The 18,782-nt window shown below is 34.1% G+C and overlaps 1 long non-coding RNA gene across 2 annotated transcripts in view; it reads left to right on the forward strand.

Annotated features, from left to right (window-relative positions):
* The first annotated feature begins 734 nt into the window (after positions 1-734).
* LOC143236702 (uncharacterized) overlaps positions 735-18,782 on the forward strand; it is a 326,353-nt gene continuing 308,305 nt past the window's right edge. For both annotated transcript variants that reach the window (XR_013019669.1, XR_013019670.1), the window contains exon 1: positions 735-1,344. This is a non-coding gene — a long non-coding RNA (uncharacterized LOC143236702). The remainder of the gene's footprint in view (positions 1,345-18,782) is intronic.

An 18,782-nucleotide genomic window follows, 5' to 3' on the forward strand; every position in this document is an offset into this window, starting at 1 on the left:
AGCTAAAAATATTAAACTGTAAAATTAACTTTTTAAAAATAAATTCTTAAATGTCCTTCATATGATTTTTACGACGTAAATAAAGTGTGTATGTGTGTGTGTGTGTTTTCTTATACCAGAGCCACATTGGACTATCTGCAGAGTCCACCGAGGGGAATCGAACCCCTGTTTTTTAGCGTTGTATATAGAAATACAAAGTTTATACGTAAAATAAACTGTACATAAACTTAGACATTAAATTACTCTATATCAAGATAGTATGAGTTCATTTACTTTTTTATAAATTAAAACTTGTTTGTGTTTATAAACTGTTCTATTTCTGAATAAAATAATTTTATTCTTTATGAAACAGATTAAGCATTCATTTTACGAGATATAATATTAATGGATTAAAAATTGTTAGAAAAAATGCTAAAAGAAACAAACCCATTTTTCTGGTATTGCAAGGTTTTCAGTCTGCAACCATGAAATATTGTAACTTATATTTACAGGGTTTTTTCGAATGTTAATTCATATTTAAAATTTTTCTACAACATGAAAATACCTGCTTTACGTGATTGTTGTTGCAATGAAAATACTTTATTTGTGATATTTATGTATAGCCTACTTTTATCAGAAGCTGATATGAATTATTTCTTGCATATGTTTGAAAAATCAGAATATTTCAAAGTTTTCCGAATATACACACCCGAATGGATAATCTTATTATTTTGTACTAAATCACTTACCGAAAACTTGCGAGGATAAAACAGACGTCGAATGTACTAGTTACTAGTTTTGCGCAAGTGCCATGCAGCAGACGATGCCTGAGGCTGAAGAACGCGACCATGACGTTTTGGGTGTAAACAAACCCAACGACAGAAGCAACGGCGGGTAGGTTAAGTACTGTATTTTGCTGGGCCCACATAGCGTTGACGATCCTTTGATTTATGTCTTTTATTCGGTGACAATTATGGCCCTTGAAGAATGATTTATTTCGTAGTCAACTTTATCATATTTTCCCTCTTTATCAAATGACGTTACGTTTTTGGGCTGAAATGCGACTAATGTTTCAACCTTTGGTAGGAGCAACAATAAATTATTTTGGGAAAAATCCTTGAAAACATTTCACGCCAACTTAGCTGCCGATTGTTGTTGCTTATTAACAAATGTAATGACTGAATGCGATACAAAGACGCAGTAGCTGCAAACCAACTTGAATGTTGGTAAAACTGAAATATGCAGAAATACAATAAACGCACAAGAAAACCACCAGTTGAATTTGTTGCTGATTCAGGAACTAAAGTTCGCTATGTAAATCTCAGATTTGACACATCTGCTTTTCTAAAATATTTAATACAAAAGGTAAGATGTAATGTACAATTTGTTTGTACTTTATTATAGTATCAGTAACAAGTTATTGTAGTCACATACACACTAATATCTCTAAGCTGGTAATTAGATTAGGTTATGATGAATGACGATTTATGGATTATGTTAATATCTTGTTACATTTTTATCTTTTTGTGTATTTTACATTAATCACCTAGGCTATGCCATGAAGTTCGACTTACATAATTATAATATTTGTGCTGTGGAAAATACAAAGTTTTCACTATTATTTTTAATTTGTGACTTCATTACTTTTTAATATGGGTTTTTTACTAAGTAATATGTGTTTCTGTCTTGACATTGATTTTAGTGACGTGGTGTTAGGGGAAAAGAAAGTCATAGAAAATAATTATTTCATTGTTACTTATTATCATGATTTTTTAAAATGTTATATAAGAAAACTTTAAATCAAACAGCTGTTAACTTAAATCCTATAGGCGTCAAAAGTAGAAAAAATATCATAATTTAATAAGTAAGCCTCATGCAATCATGCAAACGCTTTAATCGGCGTTTTGTTAAATCATTATTTTATGCATACAAATATGTGTGTGCGTGTGTGTTCACTGTGTTCATATATATAAACACATCGTAATTAGGTCTAGTTCCTACGTTAATACTGTGTCGAAACCTACTGAATGGAACAGAAATAGTCAACCCTAAAAATTGTTTATTGTAGAATGAAAAGAACGTAAAACCTGTCTTTTCGCGTTCGTAAATGCGCGTCATTTGGAATTACGTTAACAAATTATAACGAGGCTATAAAGCTATTGTCAAAATAATTTGAATTTCATGGGGAGAGACTGTACAAATGTGACACAAAAATATCACACATTAGTTATCAAACTTAACCCCTCAATATGGATATACATACTTTATATTCCAAACGTACAAGTTTTAATAGTAAGAATAATCGTCAGTATATTTTAAATACTTTGTACGTGTAAGATACGTACGCAAATCATATTAGCCATATTTAAATATGTTTTTTTTAAATTTAATTAATAGGACTTATTAGCAAAAGCTGAAAATATATATCATGTTTACCTTATGTAGGTTTAGTATTTTTGATGTTCATCCAATCAAAGAGGGAAGGAGAGAAAAGTACATTACAACATTAATACAATGAAATGGTTTAAATCTGTCAAGATTTTTGGCTTTGTCATTGGCATTTATTTGTTTTCTTTGGAAGTTCGCGTAAGGCTACATGAAAGCTATCTACGTTAGCTGTCCCTAATTTAGTAGTGAAAGGGTAAAGAAGCAGCTAGTAATCGCCAACTACTGCCATCACTTGGGTTACTCTAGTATCAATGAACAGTGAGACTGATAGTCACATTTTAATACCCCCTCAGATTACAAATCAAGTGTCTTAACCGCTCAAGTATTTAGACGTGTGGGCTTAATTAGTTCAATATTTGGTCTATGATCACACAATCCGACTTCGATCCCATGTAGGCCTATCTTATAGCTCCTAAAGAAATATTTACGTATTATTCATAAATATTTTAAAGATCATAGTAAATCAGTGCTTTCATACAAGTCAGGTCAGATTAATTAGTCAGTCTCGTGATCGCAAGAAGCAACATGGATAACATGAATAGTTAGTTCGGCATTTTAGTAAATATTACAGTTTAACATTTAACCAAGTAACTGTTAGCAACTTGTCGCAGGATTTTTGGTCATTGAGGATAAATACAGAACATTACTTTTATTAGAGAGTCAAGAATATCATGGACTACGAGAGTGAATCGCTATATGAATCGCGAGGAACTGCACAAAACCCTAATATAACGTTCGGCAGTAAAAGAGTTATTCGAAACAGCACTTTAAAACTTTAACTATTGGTCGCTAAGGCTGTACACATATATAAATGCACAAAAACACTTAAGTTGGATTTAAAAGAAAAAAATCTACTCAAAACAGCCCGCTTGTAATTCTTTTGCTTCTGATTATTATTATCATGTCAGCCTACAACAAAATCGTCTTGTAAGTTTTATAGGATACTAAATAAGGAACTGCGATAATCGTAGGGTTTATTGAAAAAAAATTGGTTTGCTGCTTCTGTATTTTAGATAAACTGAAAAAAACAACATAATTCTAGTGTAAACGATGTTATCATTGACTCTTGACGTTAGCTTTCTTACAAATTTATTTGTTCCTTTAAAAAGCTTAAGTGCAGAGTGAAATGGGAATTAGCATCTAATAATAGAGGAACATTAAATGACTGTAACATATAGATATTAATTGCTTTGTACGCGATACGACTGGTGTCTCTAGGAAACCAACCCGTATATTATGCATGAAGAAGTAAAAAACAACAAGTAAATACATAATTTTTTTCTCATAATAATTACTTTAAAAGACACGAAAGTTTATTTAAAGCGATGTTTTAGACGTTTAAGTTTTAATTGAAAAGGCTGCTTTTCTGTTGTTAAAATGTTTACGCGCTTAGTGGGGATTGTGTCCTAGTCTTAGCATATATTTGCCCATTGCTATGCATTATATACATATATAATGCATATATATACACAAACACACATTAGTTTTACAGAAATTATAAATGCTTAATGTATTGCGAAACAAATCTACATGGCAATCTTCAGTTGTAGTTTGGTATTTTACACCTCGAACTAATACGATCAAATAGTCAACAGTTAATGAAAATCATCATGAATCGTATCAGCTAGCAACTGGCCGTGTTTACTGTCATTACAATGTATTAAGGGAGCTGCCATATGAAGTAATCCTTTGCCTATAGATGAGTATAAAGAAAGGCAGCAAACGAGATAAATGAAAACTTGGGAATTTAAAAACCTGTGAATAGGGATCGTAAGAAAAGATAAGGAGTGTGTGTGTGTTTTCTTATAGCAAAGCCACGTCGGGCTATCTGCTAAGCCCACCGAGGGGAATCGAACCCCTAATTTTAGCGTTGTGAATCCGTAGACTTACCGCTGTACTAGCGGTGGGCGAAAAGATAAGGAAACGAGAATCGAGACGCCTTAGGCATTATTTACTCACATTAAAAACTCTTATTTTGATTCCACCAAATGTAATTCTAGGTAAGACCATAGAGCCAAAATAGGTGTTTATAGTTTGAGTAAATAATCTCTACAGTATCTCCAGCTTTGTGTCCTTACTTTATTTAACATCCCTATTAGCAAGTTTCAAAATTCTTAATTTTTATTTATCTTTTATATCAACATAGACTTAACTATCGTTTATACAATGAAGAAAGTTTTAAATAATAGTAAGGCCGAGCGAGTGTTTGTGGATTGCTGCTTTACGTCAGCGGAAGGGTCAAACTATTTGTTAACATGTTTCGCTTCTTTCCTTATGGAGCAGACGCTGGTTTGGCCTTTTTATAGACCCACAATGTACGTCCCAAGTAGGAGTTACCGTTAACACAAATATCTAATCTCTCCTACTAGTGTATTATAGCCGGGGAGAAGAGATACACTGTTTATTTTTACTGTATTTTACCGATATACAGTTCAAATACAACTGAGGTCTTGTTAAGTGGATAGATTTGTGAATATTGTTATATATTTATAACAGTATCATGTATTCCTGTAAAAGAAAAATATACACGAAAGGCTTTGGATTTTTTTTTCTCTATAGGCTGATTTAACCTTTTTACTAACTGTTTAATATATTAAGTTTATTTTAAGAACATACGAAGAGTAAATATAATTTCACTATATGTCCGTCTGCACAAATCTAACATCCAGGCTTGCAAATGTATTGGTGCAAGTTTTGTTTTTCAGCTGTCGTCACATCGATATATTGCATGCAGCTACATCGAGCTTGGAGGGAAGGAATAGTACACTGGAGCTTCGGCTTGATCTATGAGCTTCTCGCGTTTTTCTACAAGATAACAGTAATGTAGTGTTATTGTAAACATATTATTTTCTCCAATAACCAAAACGTACATCAAATGGAACTGAGTATTGTTTTCAAAATATATGTATGTGGTTCTTTCCGAATTAGAAATGTCCAACCTCTGGAATAAATGTCACGTACAGTATATTTTTATAGTTTCGTCATAAGACCGTCGCGAGCTTCAAAACCATTGCTAGGATTGTATTTATATATAATAATTACTGTTTGAATGCTGATTATGTTACGTTTCGGATTGTGTGTGTGTTTTTTTCAATATACTGTCATATTTTCTTGTTTTCAGCATTTGACGTGCATACTGGAAGGAGTTAGACATTTTGATAATGTATTACAGTTCTTGTACCACTAGTTCTGATGACGCAACGATGGCGAAACGTTGACTGAAGTAAAATGTTTGTTATTAGTATCTGGAGAGTACAAGTTCTTTTTTTTCTGACTTTATAATTGCTATCAATGAGGGTGGTATAATTAATTTTAACCATTTTCAGTTGATTGCAGTAAATAACGAGTTTCATATAACTCCCTCCCCCCAAAAAAAAAAAAAAAAAAGTTGAACTAGTCTCCCAGCTTACAATTAAATGTAAAATCTAAATATCTAGCAAAAAAATGTAAATTTGTGTATTTTATTAAAAATTACTCACGGTACAACAAAAAACATTTGAAAGAACATATGTAATTACATTTTTTTTTAAAGATGGGAATACACATTTCATTATATCTAAGGTCTAAGCAAGCTTGTATTTTTGCTAATTAATGGAAGGAATCTTGCGTTTTTTTGAGATAATAAAGATTTTATCGACATTGTTAAAAATCTCCACTGCAGTATATTTTAATTCAATAAATCATCCTGAATTGTAAAATAGTTCGTTTTTAAAATGTACATGATACAAATTGTACACTGATATTATTTCACAAAAGTAACTTTTTAGTTTCATTATTTCTCAAACCTGAATTTTTTTTTGTTTTCGAAAAGAAAGTCACATTTTATGTACTAATTTACAATATATAAATGCCCCTCAGTGGCACAGTAGCATGTCTGCGGACTTACATTTCTATGAACCGGTTTTCGATACCCGTGGTGGGCAGAACACAGATATCTCATCGTGTAGCTTTGTGCTTAATTACAAAACAACATTTAAATGATAAGGTATTTTAAACCTTAATTTTTTTCATGTTGTGGCAACCATAATTTGGATAGTGATAATGCCATTTACATAAGGTTTGTGTCCATAATTGCTGGACATGTTATATATTGTGTGTGTGTGGGGTGGTGTATTTTGTTACAAGAAAAATTGCAGAAGTTTCATAAAATAAGCCCACGAAAATTTACGTATTCGCCATTTTTGTCTTGTTTAACGGCACGTGGTAAACCAGTTTTCTCTAAATTATTGACTTTATAAAGGTTATAAAAAGGATAAGTTGAATTATCTTTATCAAACTGCATTTGAGAACCGTGTAGTTGTTTACTGACTGATCCAACCACCGTTTGTAACTTTTACCAAGAGGTCTCGATTAGGTTGGTGAGAAGTTCTTTCTGTGTAGGCGATTGTTCCAACCCCACAGGTGCTGACCGTGATCACTATACAGTTCCTTGGTCAAAAGCAAAAAATACCGAAAAATGGGATGGTGCCGTGCTGGTGGCAGGCGATTGGTCTGTTCACAGTAAGTGATTAATGATCTCTTCTTTTCTTCAAATAAGCATAGCTAATGGTTTTTCGTTCCAAGCAAACCGCGAATCTTATTTACTTTGTTTCCTTGTGTTGCTTATAGACCAGGGTAGTTTGGACAAATATATTCTACTGAGTGTGGGAAAGACCTCTATAACCAACGGAGTTAAGGCTAAAATGAAGCCGGAACTATATATCAGAAACAAAGTAGTGCTAACAATGTCTGTTAGAGTTGTATTTTCACATGCAAAGATTTTCAATGGTCATAATGCACTGCGCAATTAGAACTACATATTTTGAGACGTGTACATCAGAAGATTGGACTTGGATGCTATCTACGCGATAGAACAACCTGGCGAAGTCACTTTGATACTGTGAATTAGTTTTGAAAAAGCAACTTTCTACAAATTCATCATAACGTGACCTTGGTATGAAAGCTATAATATTCATGAGTTCTCAGCCGACCTGATGAGTACTGGTATTCAGCGAAATGCATCGTCGGAACTTGATATAGCAGAAGTAGTGTGGTTGACATTTTATTCTCCTTTGCTTTCAGTTATGGGTTCTTAGAATTGAATAATGCATTGATTCAAGGAGTAGACAAACAAGCCTATAATAACGCACTTTTTAGTCACATGATGCGAGCCAAGATTTTGATTATGCAATGAATCAATGCGTTATGACCTTGTAGATCGGTATCCGACAGGGCTGTAACTTATGTTAATATCGTGTGGAACTTCGTACACAGAGACTGATTAGTGGGGAGGGTGAGGGAGGAAAACAGAAATAAATCAAACTGTATGTTATTGAAAACCATATGTATGTAATAATGTTACTATATGTATATAATAACAGCATTTTAGAAGTTTCGTATAAATCTATTATTTTGCAACTTCTCAATATCATATCATCATTTTTGCTTGTTTTATCATATATACTTACTTAACCACTTAACAAAAAATTCGTTGCTATTACTTCATGTTTATCACACGTATTAGAATTGATTCCACCCAGTAGTACAGCAGTATGTGTATGCATTTAAACGCTAGAAACCAGGTTTCGATCCCAATGGTAGGCAGAGCATAGATAGCTTATTGTGTAGCTTTGTGTTTAAGTTCAAACAAATAAACAATTAGAATTAGTATTTTCTATGCTACACACTTATCACTTGTGTTTTTATATTGTGAAATTATAGTCAAAAATAGTACTGACCTATTTGACATACGAAGTTCTGAAGGCCCACTCTTCAAATTTGCTGCGGGTCTTTAATCCAACCCTGTTCAATTACGCATTGAATTGGGTCAAAACGTGATGGTACTGTTGGCTGGTTATATACAGGACCGTAATAATTCATTGTTTCAACTCGTAGTCAAACTTCACAATGCGTTGAGTCAATAGGTTATGACCTTGTTAGTTATTGATCACAACGCTAATGCGTTGGATAAACGCGTGATGATCGCGATGACTTGTCATAAGCGTTGAATCAACGCGTTACGTCACCAATAGCTTGTCGGGACAGCTGAAATGTATAAATATCATTCTTTACTTTGTTTAATTAATATGTGTCTGTACTAGTGAATGAAATTTTCGAGAACACACCGCCTTCTCAGTGGAGCATTATTTCAATAATTTATCTATTAAGTACTGATAACTTGAACTAGGCAAAACGTTCTTATCCACAGGTAAATTTCTCGAGAAGGCTTTTATATAATTTATTTTTTATATATAATAATAAAGTAATAATCTTTCAGCATTTTTATAACTATTAGACTAAATGTCGGGAAACGTTTTAATTTTATAAATGATAACTTATCTTGTCTAAAATCAGTTTACAAAGCAAAAAAAAAAAGTTTTTTCGTGCATAAGTAATCGGTAATGCTGGGAAACCAACATTAGACGAAAGCGTTTTTAATTCAATTGTAGATTTACGAAATTTTTAAAGTAGGTTTGTTCATACTAATATGCTGTAAACTATTAAATCCTAGGATATCTCTCAGATTTATTTTTTATGGTGCTGTGAGGAAATACTCTAGCAGAACTTTGTGTGTCTGTGAAGTTCACAAAGTTTTGATTAATGTTTTCTCAGTTGTAGGCAAATTGCAGGCCTGAATTTTGTTAAATTTTAAATTATTTTTTGAATATCAAAAACATTATGTAATTCAAGAACATTTTTTATCACTCATTTGAAGTTAAACATAAGTTATTTTATTAATTTGTTTCGGCCATGAATATGTAAAACCTGGCATAGCCAGGTGATGAGTGTGTTTGGCTCGTAATCTGAGGGTCACGGGTTCGAATCTTCGTCCCATCAAACATGCTCCATCTTTCAGCCGTGGGGGCGTTATAATGTGACAGTCAACCCCACTAATTGTTGATAAGTGTTGCTCAAGAGTGGGCAGTGGGTGGTGATGACCAGCTGTCTTTCACTGCTTAACTGGGGATGGCTGGTGCAGATAGCCCTCGTGTAGGTTTGCGCGAAAATAAAACTCATTAAGTATGTGTATATGATGTTAATTGTGTAACTTGTTTTGCATGTAGTGTATGATGTTATTTATAAGTATATTGTTGCATGAACTTTAATGTTTATTGCATTGTTCTCGCCATTTCTAGTAGTCTATTGATTAAAATTGGATTATTGAGTCATCGCTATTAGCATTTTATTATTTAATGGCTAAGATTTATAATAATCAAATGTAATAACTAGTGAAAGTACCATTTATAAAATAGATGGTTTCATTTTGTCATTAGTTCTTCATGTGGATAAAAATCACATTATAATGAGAATCAATATTTCGGCGTGTTCTAATTGCTCAGAAACTTCAAGATACCATCCAAGTGTTAGATTATTTTAAACGTGTAGTATTAGTATTGTATTTAAATAGAACGGTGTAATTAGATATGGAAAGCTGAATTCCTAGCATCAGTATAAATTCCATAGTAACCACACAAGCAACATAACGTCAACAATAAGCACACAAACAACACGAAGTCTACAAAAACAAAATCACAAGAACCATTTATCGTCTTCAACAAGCGCACAAACAATGTTACTTTTGGGCTGATTTCTGTGTTGAGGTTCCGCTTGCCAACAAAGCTTTGGTCTCTGTTTCAGAATGATTCTGGCCACACTGATGGCTTTGTTCCCATAGCAACAAGCGCTCAAGGCAAGACACACGCCGGGTTTATCACCGCTGGCTTCATTCCACGAGTTGTTAGCTTGGCTAGCTATCCATTAGTGTCCTTCTCACTTCTCCTTGGGGAGACTTAGTTGCACGTGCTCATGTGATGTGTTTTTATTTTTCTTGAGAATGCACTCGGTACCATTGGTAACTAATAAATAACATAAGTAGCTGTTTGTAGTTATCAGTTTTTACTTCATTAAAACAATAATGAGTTGACTTCAAATGAATGATGAAAAATGGTGAGCTATCATATATAAGGTTGCTAAGACGATAGTGGTTAGAGATTAAATCGTATGAAGTAGATGTCTGATATATTCTTAAGAATGAATTAAAGAGGGAAAATATACAATATAAGCGCAAAACACAGCGCATAGAATCCCAAATTGACTCAGATTTTCACATACGCATTAGTCAAAATTTGGGTTATGTTAGGACTTGTTTGGTATACGTTAAGTTTTACAACAGCTGGCGTTTTTTTTAATGTGAATCTTTAAAATCAAAGCTAATATTTTTATATTGCCAAAACTTATGCTATGTTAGGACTTGTTTGGTATAAGTTAAGCGTTACAACGCCTGATGATTTTTTTATGAGAATCTTTAAAATTAAAGCTAATATTTTTACACACTTTTTAGTCAAAATTTAGGTTACGTTAGGAAGTGTTTGGTAAAATATTCAGTTACGTGAGGTGTGGTTATTAAGAATTGAAAGTAAATTTCTATCAAGAGTTTTTTTTAAAAATGAAAAGTCCTTGCGCGAAAATGTAAATACGCAGAACAGACGTTAATGATAACCACACTTCACTTGTGGTATTCTTAACAAGGTTTTAAAATTAGCACACTTCCTAACATAATAATCAACAGTACTATGTATTTAATTTATCATATGCAGAATTCCGTTTGTTAAAAATAATAATTAATGAAAACTGACGAAAATGTAACATTTGTAATAGAACGTCTTGAAAAAAAATTTTTTTTTGAGAACCAGGTGAAGTTGGAAAAAGTGACAAATATATTCTCTGGTAGTATAAAGCGCCGACATGGGTTCGACTAGTCTTGTACATTAGTTCAGGAATGATGTAAAAAACGAAGATATGAAACGATTCGTAATGGAGAAGTATGTTTGTTTACTCGTTGATGAAGTACATTATTCTTTTGCTCTAGAAGCATTTGCAGTTTGTTTTTTGTCAAGGTGCAGAGCAAAATGATGTCTCAAAGCATCGCGTGGTTTCTTTGTTAACTCCGACAAGGCGTGCAAGCATTCTCAGAAACAGGCGACTCGTTGACGAAAAGAAAGAACTCTGATAAAGGATAGAAACAGAAGTGTAGCTCCATATTCTTTCATCTGTCAGTATTTATAAATGATGTTTTTTACCAACCAAATAAATAAAAATGTTTGTTGCAATAACTTCAGCATGTTATATACACTCATGCTCATTAGGAATGTTGCTGTGTAACGTGTGCAAAATTTAAATGTTTTTTTATTATAAGAATCATATAGTTTTATCAGTTTCATTCTGAAAGGAATTTGTGATGCTAACGTCAAAAAAGACTTGTAAAGCTTTTTTTTTTTCGTGTAATAATAAGAGGAAAGGGGATGTTTGTTTGGAATTTTGCGAACAGTTACACGAAGACTATCTGCGCTAGCCCTTTCTAATATAGCAATGTAAAACTAGAGGGAAGGCAGCTAGTCATCACCACCTACCGCCAAATCTTAGGCTATTCTTTTACCAACTTATAACTCCCACATGTTTGAAAAGGCCAGCTTGTTTGGTGTGAGCGGGATTCGAACCTGCGATCGTCAGATTGCGAGTCGTGTACCATAACCAACTGGTCATGTGGGACCAGTAACGAGGATGAGTAGCTGTGAATATCTGAAATGGTTTTATTGGAAAACCTAAAAACTCAACCATTGAAATAAACAAAACAAGCTTTTTAATAATCCATTAACTGGAAGTGATCTTCCTCGTGTAATGAAAATAGAAAAAAAAACAATGGAACAACATTTTTTAGAACTTGGGAAACAAATTTTTTTGGTCGTGATAAAAAAATAACAAAAAACAAATTAACTTGTATTGTGGAGTTTTTAGACGTTTTCTTTCGGTGTTAACCGACCAGAAAATTAGGCATTATTTCCCAGAATCGTACGAAACCTATGAATGTATAATGTATATTAAAACAACAGTATCCAAAAGAAAATCTGTTGTCTGCAACACTCGTGTTTTTATTTGTTGTTGCAGCTCTTATCTCCGCAAAGCTGGTTTCAGATTGATGGATTTCTTACAAGACAGAGAATGACTACAACATTTGTATAGCTCCTCTGTGTTTTTCACATCCTGAATCCAAGTTATCATATATTGTCACCATACATTTTCACAAACCACCACTCTCGTATTAAGATGAGGTAAATATTATAAAATTTTTAATATTCACTGGTTGCTAAAATAAGTTTAATTAAGCTTGTTAAAATAGATTTAGGTTTCCTGAACAAAAGATTTTTAAGTTGTTGTTTTAATGACAAAACTACACACAACATGCATTATTTAATAATGTCAACCAGAAAGGCTTGTTATACGATACGTATTAAATGACCTGGTCAGAGACCCCAAGTTGTTGAAATACAGCATCCTCCATTTTAGAAATGTAATCAAAGGTAGGACAATCAGTCAGCAATAGCTGATATTCACATGGCTACTCTTAACCGAATTTTGGAATTTAGTGACATTTTTATAAAGTCTCCACAGCTGAAAGTACATTGTGTGTTCAGCGGCATATCGCATTTCTGACCATAGACTAGTTGGTCTGATGCACGGTACGTTGAGAACCAGGTGACACCCGATTATATGCACGTGTTTGATCTTTTTACTAGTGTTGCTTATCCGCTGATGTACTTGGAATGATGTTTTATTACATTTAAAATAACTTCTTTTCGTGTTACTATACGTAGAATAGTTGTTTGGATTTTGTATAGAGTGTTTCTTTGCCGTTCTCCAAGTTAAAATGACTTTTAGTCAGTAATTTCTTCATTCTTCAATGCATCTACTTTTTGTATGAGAACGCAACGACAAAATAAGCGTTTGCTTGTGTTAATATCATGACATATGTGATTCATGTGTAATGGTACAGAATTTGAGCACTTTATTTTGAAACGGTTTTGATACTTCACCTTGTTGTTACAGTCCATGTTGTAGCATTCGATCATCTTTTATCTGGCGACCACGAATCATGAAAACAGCTTCGTAACGTAGTTTCCATTGCTAAAGATATCATTGTAAGATTGTCTCTGTCAAAACTACAGTTTTTATAATCCATCCAATGCACAAGGGTAACTGTTTTCAATTATTCTTTTCAACAGTTCAGTGGTACAGAAATCTAAAGGCACTGCGTCTAACAACTTGACCGGTTTAGTACAACATGAATACTAATTTATTTCTCCATCTACTTGAGGCATGTAATGGTTGAACGGAAGGTATGATAAGAAGCCTTATCTTGGTAAACAACACCTTGTTGTCTTTATTTTCAGACGGAGCTCCCTCTTAATTATGTTGCATACTGTTATCTGAAACAAATGAACCGCTTTTGCTACCCACCTTTGTGTTCGTGAATTATCACCTATTACAAAACTTTGCTTGCAACTACTCGGGTATGCTTTGTTGTGGGTTTCGTTTTGGATGATTCTGGTGTCCCAAGTGGATCCACATTCCTTTGTTTTTCGTTTCTACAAAATACTGAGCACATCTTTATGATCTGAATTTACGTTGGAAAGGCAAGTTACATACCATCCCCAAAAGCGATCAGTTTTTCGATGGCATCGCAATACCTATGTAAGGGGCCCGGCATGGCCAGGTGGTTAAGGCACTCGACTTGTAATCTGAAGGTCGCGGGTGCGAATCCCTGTCACACCAAACATGCTCACCCTTTCAGTTGTGGGGGCGTTACAATGTGACGGTTAATCCAACTATTCGTTGGTAAAAAAGTAGCCCAAGAGTTGGCAGTGGGTGGTGATGACTAGCGGCCTTCCTTCTAGTCTTACACTGCTAAAGTAGGGACGGCTAGCGCAGATAGCCCTCGTATAGCTTTGCGCGAAATTAAAAAAACACACCAAAACCTACGTAATGGAATGTCAGAAGGTAGTTTTGATTATTGCCGTTGTACAAAAACTTGATATCAGTTGTGGTTGTCACGTAACTTGCTGGTTTGCGCATCTAACTCTTTCTATGACTAATATTGGCCCGGCATGGCTGGGTAGTTAGGGCGCTCGACTCGTAATCTGAAGGTTGTTGGTTCGAATTCCCGTTAAACCTTTTCCATCTGTATGGACGTTATAAATGACAGTCAATCCCACTATTCTTTGAGAAAAGAGTAGCCCATGTGTTGGACAAACAAAACTTCTCATAAAATCGAAGGTGCGAGTCCAGTGCAATATTATTCATTTGTTTATTTTTTGAATTTCGCGCAAAGCTACACGAATATTAGAAAGTAAATATCACTTTGTCTGTGGCAATACTTTATCCGACATCATGGAGCCTAAAAATATAAACAATGAATTATTTCTGCATTGAGCCTATAGAAGGTATCGAACTCATATTTGTAGTACAGGAAAATTCTCTGATATTAGTATTTGAGTTACACTGGCTAATAACACTGCACAACAAAGTTTTTGCTTCATGAACACTGTTAAGTGTTCCTTATAGATTTTTGGCTGCTGATCACGAAAATCACATCAACATTTGCCCATCACGTACCGTTTCATCGAAATCTTTAGTTTCACCAGGACATTGCTACAATGGAAAAACGATATCATGGCAACTGGAATCCGTCAGTGTTTGCTGACTACTGTTGGACACTGCAACGTGATGCACCGGACATTAATACAAACGAAAATCAGGAGCAAAACACTTTTAATTATGTTGAACTTAATAGTGTATTAGAAACATAAACGCAATTAAATAGATTATTGCCGGTAAACAGTTAATTGTCTATTTCTCAGAGTTCCTACGTGATAAAGCAAAACCTGGTGTATACCCACCAGGTACCTGTCACAATCAGCAAAAACTTTTCAGGAACCAAAATTTTTCAAAAAATTGTTATGCAGTGTACTTAATCTAAGCCTTAATGACCTGCGATCAGAACTGAGTTATGGCCTAACCAGTTGTTTATGATACCTATGTATTTGGTGCAGAGTATATATACACATTTTTTTTATTTTATTAATTTTGAATGGACACCAGTAATTACTTTAAACCAGATCTGGTATGGCCTGGTAGTTAGGATGCTCAGCTCTAACCTACTAGTTGCGAGATCGAAACCCGTCTCAGAACATAATTGTCTTTTTAGCTGTGGGGCGTTATAATATTTCAGTTAATTCCGCTACTCGTTGGTTGAGTATAGTCTAAGCAATGGCGGTGGGTGATGTTGGTTAGCTGTTTTCTTCCTAGTCTTCTCTTCAAACTTAGGATAGCGCAGGTAACCCTTGAGTAGCTTTGCACGAAATACAACGACAACAACAAAACGAACAACAAACAAACCAAGATTTACAGTGTTCCCAAAAGTGTTTTCACAAAATATAAATGCTCAAAACGACTGTCTGTTTTTGGGGGGTTCATTTTGCTGATGCTATTACTAAAATTGACAATTCATCTGCAGTTCATAATTGTCAAAAGGCATTTGGTAGAGATATGATACAAATTAAATATCAGCTGTGAAAACCTCTGATTATACCAGTTCTAAGCATAATAGTAACTAAATAACTCGAAAAGTTTACTCGTATTGAACTGATTGATTGGCTTAAGTGATAAACAACATGCTTGTGAATGTAGTAGTACTTATCTATAAATTCCACATGTTTGGTAGTGTAGAACCTCCCCCATATTAAACAGGCTGTTGCAGTACAGCAGTACACTCATGTGAAGGAAATTATCATCATTACTGTGAATTAATGTGTTTTGAAATCTAAAAGGACAAGCTTACAGTTTGTAATAACAAATTCCACTAAATTTGGTGCACTGTATTTGTAATGAGTATCGTTAAGTAAAGTTTCTACCATTAAATTATATTGTTGCAAAAAGTGCTTCCAAGATTAAGAGTGGTATGTTTTTCTTTATTTGTTATCAAACACAAAGCCACACAGTGTGTTATCTTTTCTGTGGGTATCGAAATCTCAGTTTTAACGTTATGAATCTTCAGATTTAATGTTGAGCCACCTGTGTGTGTGTGAGAGAGAGTAAGCACATCTAGTTTGTGTTTCTTCTTTTCTTAATATACAGTCCCCTCAGTGGCACACCGGTATGTGTACGAGCTTACAACACTGGAATACGGGTTTCGATACCCGTGATGGGCAGAACACTGATAGCTCATTGTGTAGTTTTGTGCTTAATTACAAACAACAACATCATCTTAATGTATAAATTGGCGTAGCATCTTTTGAGGATAGTTCTAGTGTTCTTATAAGTTTAAAATGTAGTTCTTGATTTGTTTTGCTAATCAGTCTCTAGAATTTGATATTAGAGCTGTCAATTTCGAATTATTGATCCTTCAGCTAGATTTACGCAAGAATACACTGTCTTCCTAGTTCTCAAGTTTTCATCTTCTTTTTCTTTGTCATCACCACCTATTGTGAAAATTTGTTTAGTTTGGCTGATGAGCCTTTTATGGTCCCTGCTTGCTGTTTGAATAGTCCAGTTTCTTCCCGCTGTGTAAGTCCTTGCCTAACCTGCCAGCCCCACTAAGAGCCGGCCTTTCAATGGTCAATGATGCCGCCCCATACAAAAGCCACACTGGAGAGAATAGCCTAAGTTAGACACATAGAACACTGTACTACAAAGCCGCCAAAATGGAAAGAGACATGGCTAAGAAAAATGTCGATATGATGATGATTTTTTTTTTCGCTTATCTTAGCCTTGGACACACGCTGGTGTCTCGTAGGGCTTTCGACTTATGAGAGGGGGAAAAAACGGGGCAGATAGAAGTTCCCACGCTTTCTTCAATTATATGTATAGGTATGGAACATTCAAAGAAGGAACTCATCAAAATTTTGGGAAAATGCAAAAGAATGATTTGAAATAGGAGTGCTTCGTTAGTATGATGTTTTCGAATTAAAATGTCGTAAAAAAATCGAAAGGGCTGAAAAAGTTACACAGTACTTTTTAAAATAAATCTGACTGCCAGAAGCTTTACTTTATCGCAAAAATATCGTTGATAGATTTTTGTAGCGAAGGTGTTAATTAGTAATTTCTTATTCCTACGTCGTTCAGTTTTTATATTTCCACGCATATGCAGCAATAACATGCAAACTCACCTAGGGTTCCCAGCTTATGTCAGAGATTTCCTTCAAAAAATTTAAGCAAAAACTTCATTTTAATTTATTAAGTCATGCAGTAAAGCTTTAGGATTTTGGCTGAATAAATTAAAACGAAGTTTTTCAAGAAAATCTATTACATGAATTGGGAAAAGTTCTTTTTTTCTGGGTGAGTTGGTATGGAATGACCCAACAGAATATTCCTTTCTATTTTATCCAAACTTCAGGGCGTGGCATGGCCAAGCGCGTTAAGGTGTGCGACTCGTAATCTGAGGGTCGCGGGTTCGCATCCGCGTCGCGCCAAACATGTTCGCCCTCCCAGCCGTGGGGCGTTATAATGTTACGATCAATTCCACTATTCGTTGGTAAAAGAGTAGCCCAAGAGTTGGCGGTGGGTGGTGATGACTAGCTGCCTTCCCTCTAGTCTTACACTGCTAAATTAGGGACGGCTAGCACAGATAGCCCTCGAGTAGCTTTGTGCGAAATTCAAAAAACAAACAAACAAAACAATCCAAACTTCAGTTTTATAAATTGAAGTATAGAGTACGTTAAGCTACAGGTATGAAGTACAGATTGCATTTCCGTAACTCGCAACAACGTAAACTCAAATTCCTTTATGAAATTATCAAAAATGCATTCTGCTGTGTATTCGAACGTATACACTATGGAATTACGTCTTTGTGTGTGTGTGCGCAACAGTTATAAGAAATTTAGGTCGCGCTTTATAGTAGAAGGTGAGGTAAGAAAAGCAGAATACGTTGTATTTACTGTTATATTTTATTATATAACAGTGTACAGGTTTTGCATTTGTTGGCAGACAGTTTGAATATAGTGATTATTAAATATTTTTTGTTTTTTAAATAATAAACGTAAAAGTAACACGTAATTTATTTTATAAAGTAAATGTATGAACGGTGCCGGAACTGTATAATCTAGTAAGTAGAATAGTACCTGTGCAGTTTCATTATGCTGCTTGTAATTCATCGTCTGCTAAGAATATAGGAACAAGAAGTCTTAATACTGAGCTAATGTGTTTAGCTAATTAACCCATTTGTTACTTTACGTCTAGTGAAATATACATTTAATTACTCAAACAACCTGGTTATTTCAGTGCTCCAGCATATGATGTAAGACTCGTTTATCATGTATGATGTGTATTTTATGTGCATGAGCTGCTAAAATTAATTGTTTTAATATTTAAAAGTGAATTTTTGTTTTATTAAAAATAAATTTTACAACTGTTTGACGCATAATATGTACTTCTGTTTTGTGAAACAAGTATAAATCAATATTTGTATGAGTAGCGTTCTGTTTGATCATTAATTCATCCTTCTATATCTGTTGTGGTTATTATAAAACACTGACTTTGTGTGA

This window comes from Tachypleus tridentatus, chromosome 13 (genome assembly GCF_004210375.1).
Source record: "Tachypleus tridentatus isolate NWPU-2018 chromosome 13, ASM421037v1, whole genome shotgun sequence".
NCBI lineage: Eukaryota > Metazoa > Arthropoda > Merostomata > Xiphosura > Limulidae > Tachypleus > Tachypleus tridentatus.